Raw genomic sequence first — 21,363 nt, 5'->3', positions numbered from 1 at the left:
ATTTATTTATTTTTTTAACACACAATTACGGGGACATATTGAAATGGGATTAATGTTTTAAATCTTACCTGTTTATAAATCCATTTTGTACAGCGTACAAAACAATCGTCCAAAAACGGAGACGCAACACGGCAAGTTGTATTTGAATGAAACGAGAGAGCGCGTCCGTTGCGATACATGTGCGCCGTTATAATGCGTTGATATTGACGACGGTCATTATAAGGAAGGAAATGCCACAGAATATAATCTTGCTTAAAAAAAGTGCATAGAGCTGCTGTTTTATTTGTTTTTTTTGTTGATTTTCAAGTATTAAACTGTTTTTAGTGTGAGCATCAGTTCTTTTTGAACACTTTCATCTCGTTTTAACAAAACCGTGATAATATTGATAATCACGATAATTTTGGTCACTATAATTGTGATATGAAATTTTAATACCGTCCCATCCCTAGTGTGTGTGTTTAGAGCTATAAAATCATCTCGGTTACTAACGTAACCTCGGTTCTCTCTAGAAGAGGGAACGAGTGTTGCGTAAGCTAGCTTATGCTACGGGAAATAGCGTTCTCGGGAAATTATCGAGAATATTGAAGCCAAAAATTATCCTTAATTTTGTATTAATTTAAAACTCTTTTTGCTGCAGAGAGCAGACCTAGGCAAGGCAGCTTGCGCGCCTATTGGTTGCTCTGCGGCAACTGCTGCAACCTATCGAGAGGCTGCTCGTGACGTAAGCATCATAAGCCAGATCCCGATAGGATGCTCTTTGGTTTTTCATCAACTGAAGCGAAACTAGATCATAGCACAAGCATGGCAGGGTTACGCAACACTCTTTCCCTCTTCTAGAGAGAACCGAGGTTACGTTAGTAACCAAGACGTTCTCTTACGAGAGTACTCTCATGTTGCGTAAGCTAGCTTACGCTACGGGAACCCAATGTAAAATGGTGTGCGTGCTAAGAATCGTCCACAACATTGTCCCAAGGGCATGTGTCCGGGGCACAAATGATAGGTGGGTAATATCAAGGCCGAAAAGAAGTGGGCCTAATGAGAATAACAGAAGGCAGCATAGTTGCCTAATGAATGAATAGGTACTTAACACAGTATAACAGTCAGGATAGACCTTAGTCAGCCTGAGCTGTAGAATGACAACTGTGCTGAGCACAGTCCAGTCTGTACAAGAATGCTAAAGCATAATACGCAGTCTGGTCGGAACTGAGTCGAGCAGAACTGCAGATATTTAGTTTAGACTGATAACAGTCTAGCTTGTAGGGCAGGAACTTCTAGGTTGTAAAACCTTACAAATGTAGACGGAGAGGCTCTGCCTGCCGCCATACAAATATCTTGAAGTGAGACCCCACTGGAACAGGCCCACGAAGAGGCCATGCCTCTGGTGGAATGAGGTCTAACGCCCAAAGGGCAACGAAGGTCTTTGAACGTATAAGCCAATGCGATAGCATCAACTATCCACCTAGAAAGGCTCTGTTTCGAGGTAGCTAGCCCTTTAGCGCGGCCACCAAAAGAAACAAAGAGCTGTTCTGACTGTCTGAAGGCAGCAGAACGTTCAACGTAAATTCTCAGCACCCTGACCGGGCAAAGGAGATTCACGTCATTCTCGCTGTCAGACCCAGGGAGAGCTGACAGGGAAATAACTTGCGCTCTGAAAGGGGTGTAAAGCACCTTGGGGACATAGCCATGTCTCGGTTTGAGGATGACTTTGGAGTCATTAGGCCCAAACTCAAGGCATGTGGCGCTCACAGAGAGCGTGTGCAGGTCACCCACCCGCTTGACCGAGGCAAGAGCCATCAGGAAAACAGTTTTAAGCAAGAGATACTTTAGATCCACAGATTGTAGTGGTTCAAAGGGGTTACCTTTCTTGGCCTCCAGGACCATGGAAAGGTCCCATACGGGAACCCAAGGGGGTCGAGGACGGTTTAGCCTCCTTGCTCCTTTAACAAAGCGGATGTTAAGGTCGTTCCTACCCAGTGACTGGCCATGCGTTGGTTTTATAAACGTAGCTATGGCTGATACCCACACTTTGAGCGTGGAGGGGGACCTGCCCTCGTCCAAAAGCTCTTGTAGGAAGGAGAGAATCTCCGTCACCCCACAGTATTGTGGATCCAAGTTTCGAGCCGAGCACCAGCCGGAGAACACTGACCATTTGGAAACATAGAGCCGTCTAGTAGAGGGTGCTTTAGCCTGTGTAATCGTGATTAACACTCGTACTGGGAGGTCAACAGGTATCCGTTGATAGCCCATACATGCAGGGCCCAAAGCTTGGGGCGTGGATGCCAAATCACGCCCTTAGCCTGAGAGACGAGATCCTTCCTCACTGGAATTGGCCATGGGGCCGTGCTCATAAACTGCATCAGCTCCGGGAACCAAACTTGGTTCCTCCAAAGCGGTGCTACGAGGAGCACAGAACATTTGTTCTCCCTGATTCGTTTGATTACCTGTGGTAACAACGTAATTGGGGGAAACGCATAGAGCGGGCGGCTGGGCCAGTTGTGGGCCAGTGCGTCCCTGTTCTTTGTAAAGAATATTGGGCAATGAGCATTGTCTAGTGACGCGAAGAGGTCGACTTCCGCTCTGCCGAAGGTGTCCCACAGTAAATGGACTACTTGAGGGTGAAGGGACCATTCCCTTGGGGGACGTTGTCCCTGGACAGCATGTCTGGACCCACGTTCAGACAGCCTGGCACATGCGCTGCTCTCAGCGAGCGCAGGTTGTGCTGAGACCACACGAGGAGTGTGGTCTCAGAAATGTGAAAAATTGTTGACAAATGTTGTCAAATCAAGAGACAATGTGTGAAGGTTCCATGATCTGAGACCGCCCTGGCGGTTTATGTAGGACACATCCGACATGTTGTCCCCTTAAGAGGGGAAGAAAATACCCTAAAGCGTTCTCGACCACTTTCATCTCCAGACAGTTTATGTGTAAGCACTTCTCTCGGCCTGACCCCAGGCCAAAAGTTGACCTGCCCGTAAGGCCTAGCATCCTCTGAAAACTTTTGAGAGGAGTGACATCGCCAACCTTGAATGACGCCACCAAGCGCTGTATTCGCAGAGCGAGCTGTGACGTAAGCCGCGCTGTCATTGACTCTGAGTGATTGACACTTCAAAAGAGATTTTCTGGTTGGGAGACAGCGAACTCTTGGTCCAATTGACTTTGAGACCCAAGCCTTCTAGATGGGTGAGTAGTAAAGTCTTGTGCATTATCAGTTCCTCCTCTGACTGCGCTAGAATTAGCCAGTCGTCCAAATAGTTCAGTACTCGCATACCCCGTTGTCTCAGGGGAGCGAGCGCCGCATCCATGCACTTCGTAAATGTACGTGATGCTAAAGACCGAACGGAAGGACGGTGTACTGATAGGCCTGGCCCTCGAAGGCGAATCTCAAGAAAGGCCTGTGATGGGGCACTATTTGTATCTGAAAATAAGCATCCTTCAGATCCACTGAAATAAACCAGTCCCTCGGGTGAATTTGCGTGAGGATTTGTCTGGTTGTGAGCATTCTGAACGACCTCTTCATAAGGGCCTTGTTCAAACACCTGAGATCCAGGATGGGTCTGAGACCGCCATCCTTTTTGGGTACTAGGAAGTACCGGCTGTAGAAGCCCGACTCGCTCTGTGTCAGAGGGACGGTTTCTATGGCCCCTTTTTTCAGCAGTTTCGCTATCTCGGCGCGAAGTAGATGGGCTACTTCACCTTTCACCATAGTTTCGACCCTGGCTCGAAAGCACGGGGGTCTGCGAGCGAACTGCAGTGAATAGCCTCGCTTTATAATGTTCAACACCCATTCTGACATGCCCGGGATCATTTCCCATGCTTTTGCACTTATGGCCAGGGGTAGAATGGTATCTGGGCTCTGGTTGCTGTGTGTCAGGGACCCAGAGACGCGATTGGGCTGATACATTGATCGGCGGCCGGCCGATTCAAACATAACACTCTTGTCACGGGGACCGGGAAGTGTTTTATTGAAGGGAGCCCTATATGTGTATGTGATACAGGGTGTACAGTATTTATTAGTAAGCGTGAGCGCTGAGAAGCGGGCACACTTCCTACACTTAAAACACGTTTGGTGTTTATTGATGGGAACCCTAAGTGAGTGTGTGTCACTGAACGGGCAGTGTTTATGAGTAGGGGTGAGTACTGAGCAGCCGGCAAATTTCCTACTTTTGAAACACACGGGGCCTGAGCCGATTTTATTGATGTGGGCCCTGAATGAGTGAGTGTCACTGAACGGACCGTGCTTATGTGTAGGGGTGAGCACTGGGAAGTGGGAACAATTCCTACATTTATAACACTTTCGGCATGAGCCGGACAAACAGACATAATGCTCTTTTTGAGATTAATCTGGGTCTCCGTGGAAACGGCTTTTGGGTACAGTATAACGGGCTCGTTGGCTGCAAAATACACTCCTCCAGTCACCTCTGTTGTGGGAACTGCGAGAGCGAAGTGTGCTGCTTTCGGTGGCGGTTCGGCCACAGCGGGACTCGACCATCGTCGTCTTCTCATAGTGGTCAGGAAGACTTGGGAGGCTCAGGATTCAGCGCAATCTTGGGCCTGGGTCCTTGGGGGCGGGGCGGCCTGTGGCGGCTCGAGGAGCGCGAGCGCTGATGAGAGTCCCTAGGCTGATGGCGCTGTGAAGCTGTGTTCCGGCCGGGCAGCTGCTTTTTAGAGCGATCTGACGCGGAACTCGAGCGCCTGGGGATGAAGTGTCGCATATGCCTGTGACGTCTTCTGCACCTCTGAGTAGCGCTCAGCAAAGCCTTTAACAGCCGGGCCGAAGAGACCGGATGGAGACACGGGCGCGTCGAGGAAGGTGACTCTGTCAGAGTCCTTCATATCAGACAGCGTGAGCCACAAGTGTCTGTCGGTGACGGTGAGAGATACCATGTTCCTCCCAATGACCTGTGCAGCGGACTTGGTGGCTCGTAGAGCTAAGTCCGTGATGCTTCTGAGATCCGTAAAGCTTTCAGGATCCGGGCCCGCCTCGTGCATAGAGCGGAGAAGGTTGGCCTGATAAATTTGAAGCACAGCCATGGAGTGAAGCGCTGAAGCGGCCTGACCGGCAGGCACGACCAATAAGGGCTGAAGTAGTCCGGCAGGCTTTGGAGGGAAAAGCGGGCTTGGACTGCCATCTGGCGGATGGCGGGCAAAGGTGCTTGGCCACAGCTTTCTCGACGGGAGGAATGGACTGGTCTTTGTCTGAAAGCCTTTGTCTTTTGCGCCGTCAACAATAGAATTCCGTCTCTGTTGAAGAGACAGATGTCCACAGCCTAGCCGAAAATGGCGGCTAGGTTGCTTAAATGCTGGTTGAGCATAAGAAACAACATTTATGGGACAGTTATGTCAGATTTTGTTGCTGAAATATGTTATTGAATTGTGTGTTCGGCCAGCAGTTTTTGGGATTTTAGGATTCCCCCATAGGACTAGATAGGACTTGGTCTTGGATGGCTGAAACACGCCCAGAGGCGTCGCAAATATGGCCGCCGAGTGAACAGACTTCCTCAAAGTGACTTTGGTGTTCGTCAGTCTTCATGAACTACTTGTGTATGAATACTAATGAGAGCACATTGAATGGTTGACACTATATAACAACCTATTTACTTATTTATATTTTAGAAAATTTCTTTGTCTTCCTATTTTCTTACATAACCTATAACATTTCTGAGTATTAAAAAAAAGAATAAAAAAAATTGCAGTATACAGCATACCTGTGAACTGGCAGCAAAGCTCAAAGTCAATTCTCGTAGTTCGGTCTCATTTCTTCCTGGGATCGATTCAGTGGGTTTACACCATTTCAGATGATGCTCATCCTCAGAAACATACACTCCATTCCAGTCTGTGTTCTGACAGGCAACATAATTACCATCAAGGAGCAGAAGGATGATCCACACAAATGGTGGAATCAGGCAAAGTATGAACTCTTTCAACTTTAACAAATTACATGAACAGTTATCGCAATATCGGGGTATAGGTTTAAATGGCTGTAAAGCTATACACATTAAAGAAAAAAAGAAAAAGCAAGGTGCAGCGAAGAACCAGTTTGATACGTTTGCATTCAGCTCAGCTTTGCATGGGCATGAAAATTGGTCATCAAAAAGCCCCTCCAATGGAACTAACAAAAGACTGAAAACAGCAGTTTTGGACAGTCCATTTTTTACATTTTTTGGGAAATCTTGTGTTGAAGACATCTTCTGAGGCTCACACAGCTGCTCTTGATTGATGATGTTTGATTGCTTCTCTCGAGATGTTTAAAGATGGACAGGTCCCCTTAAATGAAAATATCTTAATTATTTCATATCCAACAAGTAAAGAACAGACATTACATTTACATACACCTTAAATGACAGATACATTTTATTTATTATTAAATACTGTATTTTAGCTAAGAAAGAAATACAATCCATCCATCATTCTCAGAACTGCTCTCTTGTGTATGTCACAGACGCAGAACTTCAGGTGTCAGGGCAAACTGGTGACCATCATGTTCAGCACGATAATGACATATTTGCCCTGGTGGACATTATCGAGGAAGTTGAACTACTTAAGCACCAGCCAGGCCGGGAACTTGCCGCATTCCCTGGCTTCAGGAAAAACCTCTTGGCAAATCTTAATTACAGAGAGCTATGGAATTGGATGAGGGCCAAAATTTAAGACTGGCGGAATGTACCAATTTAAACATCACATAGTGTAGAATGGACACTGACTGTAAATATTTCTGTCTTTTTATTTGTATTTATCAGCAACAATGGTTGTTCTTAAAATATATTTTTTAAAGGTCCCATGACATGCTACTTTTTGTAGGCTTTAATATAGGCCTTAGTGGTCCCTAGTACTGTATCTGAAATCTCTTTCTAAAAATTCAGCCTCGGTGCAGAATTATAGCCACTACAAGCCAGTCCCACAATGAGCTTCCTTCAGACAGGCCGTTTCGGTGTCTGTAGCCTTAAATGATAATGAGGAGGAGAAAGGCAGCGCAAGGTGGAGGGTGGGTGTGGCCTTGACCATCTTGCGCAACGGTACCATGCATGTTTGCTTACGTTGGATACAGCAATGGCACGAAGACACGCAGTCTTTCAAGCACTTCAGTTTGACCCAGAATCTGATCCGGATGGAGAAGCAACGGATGAAGAAGTTGCAACTCAGCGGCTCCAGCAGGACGTTTCCGAATGGTTAGTTTAAAATATTATGTCTGGATACGATACTTTATTCGGATGGTTTACAGTTATTATCATGTAGATAACGCTAACCTACTGTTGCCTTTTCATGAGAGATCTGTAACGTCTGTATTTATCTTATTACAATTACATCAAGCTCTGCGATCTTGAAATGCGGATATCATATAACACTCGCGTTACATTGTGTGTATTCACACACATAAACTGCATAGCTACTGTTACAGCCACATTCTACGTGTAACAATCTAGGTAACTATAAACAGTAAAGCAACACACTTATATATCATTAGATGACTTACTTGTCCGAGGTGTGTAGCTGAGCCAAAGAGAGTGATCCAGACTTTAGTTTCAGACGTTCAGCAAGCCCAGCTCTGTATTGACCCTTCGATGTTCATTTGTACATTCAATTATTGAGCAATTGTTATGCTTCGCTCGCTCAAAACCCATGATTTCTCTCGTGGACAAACTAAAATCGCTTGCGCGTTCCTACTTCCTAGCGCATTTTCTCAGGGGCGGAAAATATTCTCTGGGCGGGCAAAGCAGAGACAGGGGAGGTAACATTTCCTCCTTATGACGTCATAAGGAGGAGATTCAAGATCAGAGCGTATGAGCCTCCATAGGCAGAGAAAGATAGCAAAAGCTTGATTTACACCGATTGAAATTTCTAGAAACTTGGGGACCATATACAGGCTAGGGGAACTCATATTAATGTTAAAAAACCTCAGAAAGTGAAAATTTCATGTCATGGGACCTTTAAGTTATTTAGCTGTTTTTGTACATTGTCTATATTAAAAAGATATGTTGATTGGCAGTGAGAAAACACTCATTCTTAATTTCAACACAGAGGACACAATATGTTCAAACAGTCATAATAGGTGTAAAGATTTTTATTGTCAATGCTGAGTATTTACAATTATTAACATTGTTTCAACAGTTAGTCTGAGCTCTTAAGCAAAGAAACGCCAGATTCAGAGCTGTTGATAGCTTGTGGTCATGCTCCCAATCCTCCTCATCAAAGTAGCCCATGAAATCCATATCTGGCATCAAAGAGTCATCATGAAGCTCAGCACACTCACAGAACTTAAAGTCTCCAAATACCTCATACATTATCCTTAGAATTTCGTGCCAGTGTTGTTTTTTGAATACAGGGAAATTATGCATTATGTATTTATGATCAAATATTGCACTGCAATGTTCAACAACTGAATCAATAAGCTCAGTTTATTCTGTGCAAGCTGTGGCACTAGTGTACCAGTTTGTGTTTTCTATTACCAGACTCAGTTTGTGATTGGTTCCCGCAAATTTGTAACGGAAGCAGCAGAGATAAATGTACAGGTGTCCAGCCTGAGCTGCAGGACGAAAAAAATAACAGTGGTAGATCAGGCTGGGTTTACCCAATCTAGGTGCATGTCATATGCGTGTATATTAGATGCGTTGCATGCCAGTCTTAAAGTGACAATAGCCTAATAGTAAACATGCTTGTCCTTAAAGGGATAGTTCAACCAAAAATGAAAATTCTGTTATTTAGTACTCTCTAATGTTGTTCCAAACCTGTATTAATTTATTTTCTAATGCTAAACACAAAAGAAGATGTTTTGAAGAATGTGGCTAACTAGACAGTTGCAGTCCCCTGTGACTTTCATAGAATATATTTTCATACTATGGAAGTCACAGGGGACTGTAACTGTTTGGAAACACATTCATCAAAATAACTTTTATTTTCAACAGAAGAAATTTTAGTTGTGTAAATTTGATGGGATCTTCATTTTTGGTTAAAAGTGTTCAGTGACACAATATGCAATTCAGTGTGAACACTCACAAAACACAGATTTGAGTTCTGTGACCAGACCCCCCCCCCCCCCCACACACACACACACACACACACACAGAGAGAGATCTGAGTTCAGTGAAGTCATAGAAAACCTGCTGTTACTCACAGTAAAGGAAGTCGATCAGCGAATGGGAGAAGGCTCAGAGAGGAACGGCTCACACACACACCTGCACCTGCGGTTCGGCTCACACACCTCAGGGTGTCTGTTAGGAATGAACGTGCTGAATGTCCTCCAGCGGGAGTCGATCATTCGTGACATGAGGAGCTTCACCAACGGATTCAGGCCCAGAGCAAAAACAATGCAGATTAACCAGTCTAAAGCATCTGAGATAATGCAGATAAACCAGTCTAAAGCATCTGAGATATTCTTCAGCTGATCACACACACACACACACACACACACACACACACACACACACACATACCTGTTCGCCCGGATTCTTCTGTGCTGATGACGAAAGGCCTCTTACCGGAGTGTTTGTTTGCATATGTGTGTGTATATGTGTGTCAGACATTGAGTGAGGATTCTCCTGCGCTGACGAGAACAGCCTCTTACTGGAGAAAAACATGAGCTGCAAAACGTCTCGGGTTACGACTGTAACCCTTGTTCCCCTGAGAAAGGGAATGAGAACTGCGTCGATAAGACACTTTGGGGAATGCCCTTAGCGTAGCAGCTCTGAAACATGAATGAAACTAAGCCAATCTTGATTGGTGTTGTGTCATGACGTAACATGTGACGGCATACACGGAAGCTACAAAGGGACGCCGGCACACAACAGAGTTAGCTTCTGTGATGAAGCAAGTCGCTCCCAGGCAGGGGAAGGCGTGGTGGAGGGACGCAGTGACCCCCGAGACGTTCCCTTTCGAGGGAACTCGAACAGCGTCGATAAAACCCTTTGGGGAACGAGTACCCACTATGCCACAACGAGCCCTGCCTGTCCCAGTGTGAAGCTGCACACAGGCACACTTAGGACAAGAGCACTAGAGTGCCTGGGGTAGAAGGAATGTCCAGGCTATAGAATCTGATGAAAGTATGAGAAGTGGCCCATCCTGCTGCATCGCACACTTCTTGGATCGGGGCCCCTGAAATGAGGGCTCTAGAGGACGCCATGCCTCTGGTTGAATGAGCCCTCACGGCCAAAGGTGAAGACAAGCTGCGCACCTGATAGGCCATAGAGATAGCCTGAATGACCCAGTTACTGATGGTCTGTTTGGATGCGGGAAGCCCCTTCTTGGGCAACCCGAAGCACACAAGCAACTGGTCTGACTTCCGCCATGAAGAAGACCTCTGGACATAAATCTTATAAGTCTTTCTTCATCCGTCGTCACGTGAGGTGGAGGATGAAAAACCTGCAGAACCGTAAGCCTTGCCACATTAAATGGCACTTAGGCACACTGCCCGGCCTGGGATGCAAGATAGCCTTAATGTCGTCAGGAGAAAACTCCAGGCACCCATGAGATATAGAGAGCACCTGTAGATCTCCTACTCTACTCAGAGAAGTAAAGGCTAATAAAAAAAGCTACCTTGAGGGAAGGTTCTTGGCCTCAGCCGACTCCAGAGGTTTGAAGGGGGCCTCGACCAGCCCTTCGAGAACCACTGCCAGGTCCCATGTGGGAACTTCGGTACGAGCCGCAGGTCTGATTCTCCGAGCCCCATGGAGGAAACGTACGAACAGCTGATGTCTCCCCAGAGGCCCATCACCCAGAGGAGCGTGGAAAGCCGCAGTGGCAGCCACGTACACCTTGAGTGTGGACGGGGTAAGACGAGCCGAGAGGCGATCTTGGAGGAGCTCCAGCACTGAAGCCAACCGGGCAGTTAACTGGGTCCACCTCACGCTCTCTCTGGAACTGAGTATGTTTTAAACCACTCCAGCCAACAGGCCAACCTCTAGGCCAGTGGTTCTCAACCTTTTTTGGGCCAGCGCCCCCTATCCAATATCCAGGTCCCTGAACGCCCCCCACCCCCAAACTACTGAGCGAGCAGGAACGAGTGAGAGTTAATAGATGAAATAAGTGCAAAATTGTCTTTTGTTAATACAACTGAACTATACTCAACAGTGATTCATCCCCCCCCCAAAAAAAGTTATAAATTGCATTGACATAGCAATACCAGTATTTCTCACAGGATTTTGGTAAATCTGTGGTGAGTGGACCTCAGGCCTTCTAGGGGGGTCCGGGGGCATGCCCCCCCCCGTAAGAAAATTTTGTGCATTTTAATGTTAAATTCATCAATCTGGTGCACTTTGAGAGTTCAAAATTAAAAGTGCCAACCCATATTCAGTGTACAAAGAAAAATTTAAACCTCTTTTAGTTGTGTCTGTCTACATTACACTACTACATAATAATAGTTATAAAATTAATCCCATGACAGTAATAGCCATATATTGTAAAACAAATGCACTGAAAAATAAAGGACGATCATTAAAGTGGTAATGTTTGCACTTAGGTTTTATTACGCATTTAGAAGAGTATTGCAAGAAGCTGCTTACATTAACCTTACTTTCGAAAAATAAATAAATAAAATCTTGATTTTTCATGAAAAATTATGTTAGAATTGTAGGCCTAAAATACCATGGTATCAGCTTGTTTTCTTGTTTTCTTTCTTGTTTTGTTTTCTGGTATAATTAATACAATTACAATTAATTTGGTTTGTTGTGATTAATTTGTGTTCATAATCAGTAAAAAAAATCTTCTAACAAGAATAAACACATATGAACAATTACATTATTATTGTATTATTAATTATATGTATATCTTGAAACTACCCAAGCAGTGTTTCCTGCTCAGATGTGATGGCGGAATGAATACATTACTAAAATGTGATTGCAGAATATATTTAAATTATCCATCAAATTGTTATTTTCTCCTTACTGTGAGTTAATAATTCCTGACCAGTAAATTACTTGGTGAACAAAGAAAACATTTTGGCATTTGGGATTTGAATTAGTTAATGCCTAAAAATGTAAAAGTTTTACCTTATAAATAGAATACAGTTTAATTAATTTTAAAATTCGTCGCCAGAGTGAATGGGAACATGATTTATTTAAAATATTTGAAAAAATATGTGTTTCTTAAGTCAATACTTTTTAATGGCTTGTCAACTTTCCATACCTTTGATTCTAGTACTGTAAGTGCTGGATTCTCAGCACCACCGGATTGTTGTCAGCGCCAAACACATTTTTGAGCTCGTGAATGTTGTTCTCTGAACGCCCCCTGGGGGGCGGTACCGCCCCCGTTGAGAACCACTACTCTAGGCACTGAGTCCCCTCAGGGGCCAGGCCCAAAGTTTCCACAGGTCTGGTCGAGGGTGAATATTGAGCCCCGGCCTGTGGAAGCAGGTCCCACCTCAGAGGGATCTGCCAAGGCGGGCCTGCCAGGAATGCTATGATGAAAACCATACCCGGGCCGACCAGTACGGCGCAACTAGAAGTAGGCTGATCCCGTCTCGACGGACCCTCTCCAGAGCTCCCGGGAGCAGAGCGATTGGGGGAAAAGCGTACAGCCTTAGCCTCGGCCACGTCTTTACCATGGCATCCAAACCCAATAGGGCTGGATAGGTGAGAGAAAACCACAGTGGACAGTGGGACGTCCCTCGAAACGCAAACAGTCCACTTCCACTGGGCTGAACCTCTCGCATATCGACTTCACCACCTCAGTGTGAAGTCTTCATTCCCCGGGCCTCAGCCCCTGCCCCTGCCTTGACAGGATGTCTGCTCACTGATTCTGGTTCCCTGGGACGTGCATTGCTCTGAGAGATAATAGTTTCCCCTGGGACCACAGGAGGATCTGATGCGCCAATCTGGATAGAGGGCGCGATCTCAGAACCCCCTCATGAATCAAGTAGGAGAACACCGACACATTGTCTACGTGGTGACCCCTGAGGTCTGGGACGAAGCTCCTCAGAGCCCTGCCATCCATGACCGCGCCCAAGCCTATGATCGAGGCATCTGTCGAAGCGGTTTTCCGGTGACATGACGCTCCCAGCACGGGGCCTTGGGACAGAAACCAAGCTTTTTTCCACATAGATAGGGAACGAAAGCATCTGCGCGTAACTCTGATCATGCAGAACGGGTTCCCCCTCTGGGAAAATCCCTTGGTTTTCAACCACCACTGCATGGCCCTCATGTGCAGCAGGCCGAATGGAATGACGTTGGACGCTGCTGCCATGAGCCGTAACACTCTCTAAAAATGTTTTACAGTGATGGATTGGCCTAGCTTTATACTGGTCACCGTGGCCAGGATCGACTCGATCCGTGCAGGAGACAATTGTGCCCTCATCGTGACCGAGTCCCACGCCACTCCCGGGAATATGGTTCTCTAGGCTGGTGCCAACACGCTCTTTTTCGTGTTGAGTCTAAACCCCAGGCTCTGGATGTGGGCAAGGACGACATCTCGATGCCGAACTGCCAGCTCTTGTGACTGGGCCATAATAAGCCAGTCATCGATATAATTTAGCACCCTGACACCCCTTTTTGAAGCCTCAGCGGAGCTAGAGTTGCATCCAGCTAGGCCGTACAGAAGAACCCAATATTTGGAAGCTTCGCCCCCGAAAGTGAACCTCAGGTTGACAATTAAAACTGAATCAACAAATAAACTGTAATATAACAACACCCTTCAGCCGTGACTTATTCACAATACAGCATGGCCTTCCGTACCTTATTGCTTACATAATATAATGCAATTCATTTAAACAGCGCACACACACACACACACACACACACACACACAGACAGAAACACAAACTGATTAGCAAAAACTTTAAGCAAAAGTAATCAAAGCAAAAACTTAAAGGTTGCAGTGATTCAAAATAATCACTATAATGCTGATTTTATGTGTGTGTGTATTTGTTTATCTAAAAACACATACATTTAATTATACCTTTAATTTAATGCAGCAGGGAGGGCAGTTTTAATTGAACATGTACAGTTATATCAAGACAATACATTAAACCAGATAGATAGATGAATTAGCAAACAATTTATCAAGTACAAATCAGAGATTACCAGTAAAGACATGAACACTAAACACAGCGCCCCCAGTGGCCAGGAAATATTCAAAAATATTGTGAAGATTTGTATTTGTGTACACCCAAATCAGCCTATATGTATATATTCTTCCCTGCTTTAGTCTTAAATATTCAAAAGACCACTAACAAAAATTACTAAAAAAAAAAAAAAAAAAAAAAACAGATTCATACTCAAATACATATCAACCAATCCATACTAATCATATGAACCTGCATGCATGTTCAATAAAGGTTATCATTTTGAAAACTTTGGAGTGGTGTCTTTTTCTCTGTAAGAAGTCTGCTCTTTATACTTGTTCCACAGTTTCTTTATCTCTGCAGCAGCAACCACTGAAAAGTGCAGTAATGAACATAATACAGCTAAATACAAGGAGCACAATCCAACCGACTCTCTGTGGAAATAAAAACAGTCAGTCAGTTAATTAATACAATAACTATTTTTATAGTCAACTGTCATTCAGAAGATACTTTTATCCAAAGTGTTATTACAGGGATAATGACTGTGAAGCCATATAGTCTTGCTTAAAGGGTCATTTCACCCGTGGAGACATGAATGTGTATTGAAAGTGGGTCATTTATGTAGAAGAAATGTGAAATTATTTTTGAATTTGGAGCTTTCTAGACTGAGAAAAGCCAGAAAATATATTTTTGGCTTATGTGGATGAAAGACAACAACTCCCAGAATGCACTTGCTTCGCTGCCCTACAAGGCCACTCCCAAGCCACGCCTACCGGTAAGAGAGCGCAGTTGAAAACAAAAACATCAAGGCAAGGCTAGGCTACGAGTGAGTCTCCGTGACGAGTTTGCCCAAAATGTCCGGGATTCGGCCTTTGCGTTCTACAGTCGCCATTCATCATGTTTACTGTGGCGAGCAGGACGAGGCTGAGGGGTATTTTCTTAGCAATGGTAAAACACACATCAACCGATCACGCCACCGGCCTCGCGTCTTTCAACCGTTCACGCCACCGGCCTCGCATCTTTCAACCGTTCACGCCACCGGCCTCGCGTCTTTCAACCGATCACGCCACCGGCCTCGCGTCTTTCAACCGATCACGCCACCGGCCTCGCGTCTTTCTCCCGCGGCGCTAGCCTCGTCCTGCTCCCTGTATTACTGTGATTACTGATGAGCGCGCCTGTGAGATGCACCGGTCTCATGGGCTATCTCTCACGGAGGTGCGGGTATTTTCTTAGCAATGTTAAAACGCAAATCAACCGATCACTTGTTTAGCATTCATGTAAACATTACATTCAGATTCACCAATCGGGGTGAATTCAGTTAGATTGAAACAAAAGGTGAGCATGTAAACAATGGATGGCGACCGCAGAAAGCAAAAGCTGAATCCCGGACATTTTTGTCGATCTCGACGGCCGGACATGTCTGGTAAATAGAGTATGGTAACCCCTACTACTCAGCTTTCTACGTCCCTGTTTTCTGCAGGTTTCTGCCGTTGAAATCAAACGCACTCGCACTGATCTGTGATAGGTCTGTTAGCGCATTAGGTCCAACCCCCTATGGGCGGGTTTGAAAGGGTGGATCTAGTGCTTGTAGTCTTAACAGAAATCCCCCCCTCTTACACTTCCTCCTACAATGACGCAAAATGACGATTTTTGCGTCATTGTAGGAGGAAGTGTAAAGAGGTAAATACAGATTTCTCTCGTCTCGGGGGAAAATGAAAAAATGTTGCATGACCAAGCAATAGTATGACTGGGTTTCTAACAATGCAAAGCTTAATGCAAATGGGTGAAGTGTCCCTTTAAGGGCCAAATACAGGGTGATTTCATATTCATAGCTTCATTGGTACACATTTGCATGCATTTTAAAACACTGAAACTTAGATAACAGCAAATATTTTTGCATCAACTACTTTAGAGACAAACAAATCTGCTTAAGTATAAAATATACAATTAGTTTAGTTAAAAATGTTATGGTGCACTGCTAATTCTGTGTGTGTGTGTGTGTGTGTGTGTGTGTGTGTGTGTGTGTGTTTAGAGCAATAAAATCATTAGCCGCGTTTCCACTGTCGGGCCAGGGCCGGGCCATGCTAGTGCATGCCAGGGCCAGTCGCGTTTCCACTGTCACTTCCGGGGCTTGATCGGGGCTTACTCGGGGCCCACGGCCAGGATTTCTGGCCCGTCGAATACCTTGGGCCAAAGCGGGCCAGCTCGGGCTAGAGGAGTGGTTACGAACAGAGGCTGAGTTCACCTCGGGAGTCGGGAGACGGCAGCGCCGGATGATTCTGTCAGCATTAAAGACTTTTAAAATAATTTAACTCGCGTTCATGTTTGAATGCCTTCTGTTTGTGATGCAAAAGACTATGCGTGCTAACATTACCATAGTAAACATAGTAAATGCTTGAAGATACGCATAGTAAAAAAACAGTGAACGCATGAAGAAATCAGACCAATCATAAAGGCTATCATGTTTTTATTGTATCTGTCAGTAGCCTTTATACCGGACTATCATAAAATAAAGCAACTTTTTTTTCGGGAGCTTCCTCTGTTTCTCTGACTGAAAATATCTGTATGGGAGTCGAGAGTGCTAAAGCTCCTCAGGTCGTATTTTTGGTGGCATACAGTATTTGTAGAAATTATCATTCTTTCTAAATGTGATGTATTATGTCCTGTAACTACCAGATAAACAGAAACAGACGCGACTGAAGAAGTAAGTGTGTCCTCTTTCTTTTGTGAAATAGACCTAACGGTAATTTATTTCTGAGTGACTAATGTGCAGTTTTGACATAAATGAATTCATTATGATCAATGTATCACGTTTTATTGTAAACCTGAGGTAAAACATCGATGCTTGGGTTTTAAATATTCAAGTAAACAACAAAAATGCCAGCAAACGGCTGCTTTTATCATGTTTGTTTTCAGTGCTGTTTCCAGTGATTTCTGATTAGTTTTCTGATAAAACTTTAAATTTGTTGGTGAAATGATGGGTAAGTGTGATGTTGTTCCAGAGAGGCGTGTAACGGGCGTGTTTTAGTGAAGCGCTGTGGAGCTTCTGGCCCGACAGTGGAAACGCAGGCCCAGTGCTATTAGCCCGAGGCTATTAGCCCGGCACGGCCCGTTTAACCCTCATGTGGTGTTCAAAACCCTATAACACCTGTGGTGTTCCCGGTCAAAAATGACATGAACACCACATGAGGGTTAAAGCCCTGGCTCGCACTGGCCCGACAGTGGAAACGCGGCTATTATAATGTCAAATTAGGTCCATGCATTATTCTAAATAATTGAGATGTTAAAACTTCAGAAAAATGGTTTAGAACTTCATTTTATAAATGTAATAATTAGCCCAAAGTCCAGCCTTGCACACGGCATCCTTTATGAAGCTGGATGGCATATATTGTCCAAATGTCTGCTAGAATATAATTACAGGTCACATGGTTTTACTTTAAATGTCAGACCTAAAATATATTAAAATAGAACTGCAAGCAGCAATCCGGGGCCAAGCCCAAAGGCATCCCAAGTACAGCAAGCACAACAGCAAATCAAGCACAGCAGCACAGCAAGTACTGTAAGCAAATACATCAAGCAAATAGTACAGCAAGTACTGTAAGCACAGCAGCACAGCAAGCATTTAAGCACATATGAGAGCAAACATAGTGACAGTCGACTTCAGAAAGTCATTTCTTGGGAACGGTAATTTCTGTGTGGCTTGGTCCAAAGATCATATGAGCCAATTTCCGTAAGAATTGAGCAAAATTTTAATGAGAAGTAGTGAAAAAACTGAATACTGTAATTTTCAAAATGGCCACTACTGTAATGGGCAGAGTCTTAACCCTCTGAGGTCGGCAAATGCGCCGGCGTGTTTTGCTGGATTTTCTCCACATTGTAGCACTATAAACTTAAATTACTCCGTTATTTATGGTCATACAGAAAAAAGAAATATAAAAAAAGAATCTGTGATATTTCTACTTTTGTATGTGTCCACTTACAATCAAATCAAAACATTTTGCTTTTGTAAAATAAAGAAAATAAACAGGGTGTGCTTTCTGCCTCTCCGTCGCGGTGAACTTTTTTTTCTTTTTTTCTTTTTTTCAGTTTTATAAACTGAAACAAAAATCAGCGAATACTTGTCACACATTTATGAGCCATATACCTTTATAAACATTTAAGTGTGTACTTTTAAATGATCAGATTCAAACTGAAAACAAATATTCTCTGTTTAAGTAATTTGTATAAAACCAACAAGATGTCCAGCTTCTCAAATGCTTCCTAATTATTTTTAATTTGAACACGCCCACTCGCGCAAAAGAGATTGACATGCAAATCTCCACATGGAACGCGAACGCGCTCATTACCTCAAAAACAAAACATCAAAACACTTCACAAGTCTCTGCTTTTCGTCGAGTTTGAAAGACGCGCCGTGAGCTTACATTGGATTTAGGCTACCTCAGAAGAAGAAGAACGCGATTTGAAGACAAGAAAGATGTAAGGTAAGAAATTCTTACATATTAGTTTGTTATTGTTGCATAAATTTCACATTGCAGTTGAACTGTTGCTAGATATATGGTGAATATTATAATATTTAGACCCGTGTTTACTGTTACTGTGTTTGTGGATATCTGCTCAAATGTAGATATGTATATGGTAACCATGATGTAAGATGGTGAATGTGATCAGCATGAAGAGCGGAATCAGGTGTACTAAGTTTCATTTTTCTAGATCAAATGGTTTAAAAGTTAGAACCATTAGAAAAGTAAATTTTTGCTCTGGTGGTGGCGCTATAGAGTTGGTCATAGAGACTCCAAAATTGGTCCAATTACTGGTCATTACCATCACTACAAGTGTGCCAAATTTGAAAAGCAAAAAAAAAAAAAAAAAAAAACAGCTGTTTCAGAAGTACAAGTGAAAATGAACTCAAAATTAAGAATTTATATATATATTTGCTGCACGTTATATTTATTGAGTTCCTTTCTCAGATAGACACCATGTCTGTAACTGAAACAACTTTTCCACCACTTAAGGCCACAGTACCTCAGTACCTTGCAGTCTGGGCATGTGCCACACAGGATTTGAACTCACGAGTGGAATGGTTCGGGGTTCGTGGCACGTGGTTTACCAGCTTGTGCCACTCAGAGGACATGAATTACCAAGCTGCAGACGAGAGGCTTTAGTGAAAGAATGAACACACAAAAGCATGTTAATCAGATTAGCATGCTAAGCTATCTTAATGCTAATGTAGCTTATGGTTAGCCTGAGAAATAATGGCATCTGGTTAGCATGCTAACCAATTAGTATGCTAAGCTAAATAACATAAGGCTACAAATACAGGCAAGGTCAACTTTGGAGATGAATATCTCGGGAACGGTAGCGAATATCAAATATCCATTCAGTCATTTCTGTGCGGCTATATGTATGTTGTATATATATATATATATATATATATATATATATATATATATATATATACATATATATATGTTGGCTTTAATTAATTTTTTTATGTCAACAGGTTACACATAACTGGGTTACGTTAAACTAACATAATTTGTTCATGTAACTTCAACATCATGGAATTAAGTCATTTTAAGCGACCCAATTTACAGTGAGGAAAATAAGTATTTGAACACCCTGCTATTTTGCAAGTTCTCCCACTTGGAAATCATGGAGGGGTCTGGAATTGTCATCGTAGGTGCATGTCCACTGTGAGAGACATAATCTAAAAAAAAAATTCCAGAAATCACAATATATGATTTTTTAACTATTTATTTGTATGATACAGCTGCAAATAAGTATTTGAACACCTGTCTATCAGCTAGAATTCTGCCCCTCAAAGACCTGTTAGTCTGCCTTTAAAATGTCCACCTCCACTCCATTTATTATCCTAAATTAGATGCACCTGTTTGAGGTCGTTAGCTGCATAAAGACACCTGTCCACCCCATACAATCAGTAAGAATCCAACTACTAACATGGCCAAGACCAAAGAGCTATCCAAAGACACTAGAGACAAATTTGTACACCTCCACAAGGCTGGAAAGGGCTACGAGGAAATTGCCAAGCAGCTTCGTGAAAAAAGGTCCACTGTTGGAGCAATCATTAGAAAATGGAAGAAGCTAAACATGACTGTCAATCTCCCTCGGACTGGGGCTCCATGCAAGATCTCACCTCGTGGGGTCTCAATGATCCTAAGAAAGGTGAGAAATCAGCCCAGAACTACACGGGAGGAGCTGGTCAATGACCTCAAAAGAGCTGGGACCACCGTTTCCAAGGTTACTGTTGGTAATACACTAAGACGTCATGGTTTGAAATCATGCATGGCACGGAAGGTTCCCCTGCTTAAACCAGCACATGTCAAGGCCCATCTTAAGTTTGCCAATGACCATTTGGATGATCATGGGAGAAAGTCATGTGGTCAGATGAGACCAAAATAGAACTTTTTGGTCATAATTCCACTAAACGTGTTTGGAGGAAGAAGAATGATGAGTACCATCCCAAGAACACCATCCCTACTGTGAAGCATGGGGGTGGTAGCATCATGCTTTGGGGGTGTTTTTCTGCACATGGGACAGGGCGACTGCACTGTATTAAGGAGAGGATGACCGGGGCCATGTATTGTGAGATTTTGGGGAACAACCTCCTTCCCTCAGTTAGAACATTGAAGATGGGTCGAGGCTGGGTCTTAATGACCCGAAGCACACAGCCAGGATAACCAAGGAGTGGCTCTGTAAGAAGCATATCAAGGTTCTGGCGTGGCCTAGCCAGTCTCCAGACCTAAACCCAATAGAGAATCTTTGGAGGGAGCCCAAACTCCGTGTTTCTCAGCGACAGCCCAGAAACCTGACTGATCTAGAGAAGATCTGTGTGGAGGAGTGGGCCAAAATCCCTCCTGCAGTGTGTGCAAACCTGGTGAAAAACTACAGGAAACGTTTGACTTCTGTAATTGCAAACAAAGGCTACTGTACCAAATATTAACATTGATTTTCTCAGGTGTTCAAATACTTATTTGCAGCTGTATCACACAAATAAATAGTTAAAAAATCATACATTGTGATTTCTGGATTTTCATTTTTAGATTATGTCTCTCACAGTGGACATGCACCTACGATGACAATTTCAGACCCCTCCATGATTTCCAAGTGGGAGAACTTGCAAAATAGCAGGGTGTTCAAATACTTATTTTCCTCACTGTAAGTAGTCTCAAAGAGAATTTTTAAAGGCTTCCTGACATGATTCAGGTGTTTTTCATATTCATTCATCCACTAATATTTCATTTATTTTTGTGACACATAATTAAATTGAAAGATTATAGCAAGCTATTTGTTAGCAGTAGCACATATTATCATCTTAAATGCTAAGATTTACATGCTCTTTCAACTAAAGCAGTTGT

Source organism: Scardinius erythrophthalmus, assembly GCF_964197995.2.
Source record: "Scardinius erythrophthalmus genome assembly, chromosome: 17".
Lineage (NCBI taxonomy): Eukaryota > Metazoa > Chordata > Actinopteri > Cypriniformes > Leuciscidae > Scardinius > Scardinius erythrophthalmus.
Note: the sequence above shows the minus strand (reverse complement) of the source record.